Raw genomic sequence first — 307 nt, 5'->3', positions numbered from 1 at the left:
AATGCTTTGGTTCATCATGCAAATGATTATGTTCAATTCTCTGCTGTTTCCTACATTATCAGTTGCTTATGTCATGTTGATCAAAATGTATTATAATGGGTCTCTGTGAATAGTCTCACCCCCCACAACATTTAGGCATTAGTTCATTGCATAAGTCTTTACATGCAAAATGGTTGAACAAGTTGTCATAATATGTCAAACATATCTCTATACATTTCCATTTGACTTATTTTTCTAAATCTGTCCTGAATGTGTGAAGAACCAACTGGCAAGTATATATATATATATATATATATATATATATATA

Source organism: Seriola lalandi, unplaced genomic scaffold, assembly GCF_002814215.2.
Source record: "Seriola lalandi dorsalis isolate HSWRI2012SDOR001 ecotype SW California unplaced genomic scaffold, Sedor1 jcf7180002054273, whole genome shotgun sequence".
Classification (NCBI taxonomy): domain Eukaryota; kingdom Metazoa; phylum Chordata; class Actinopteri; order Carangiformes; family Carangidae; genus Seriola; species Seriola lalandi.
The sequence above is the reverse complement of the archived record's forward strand: the minus strand, read 5'-3'. Positions refer to the sequence as shown.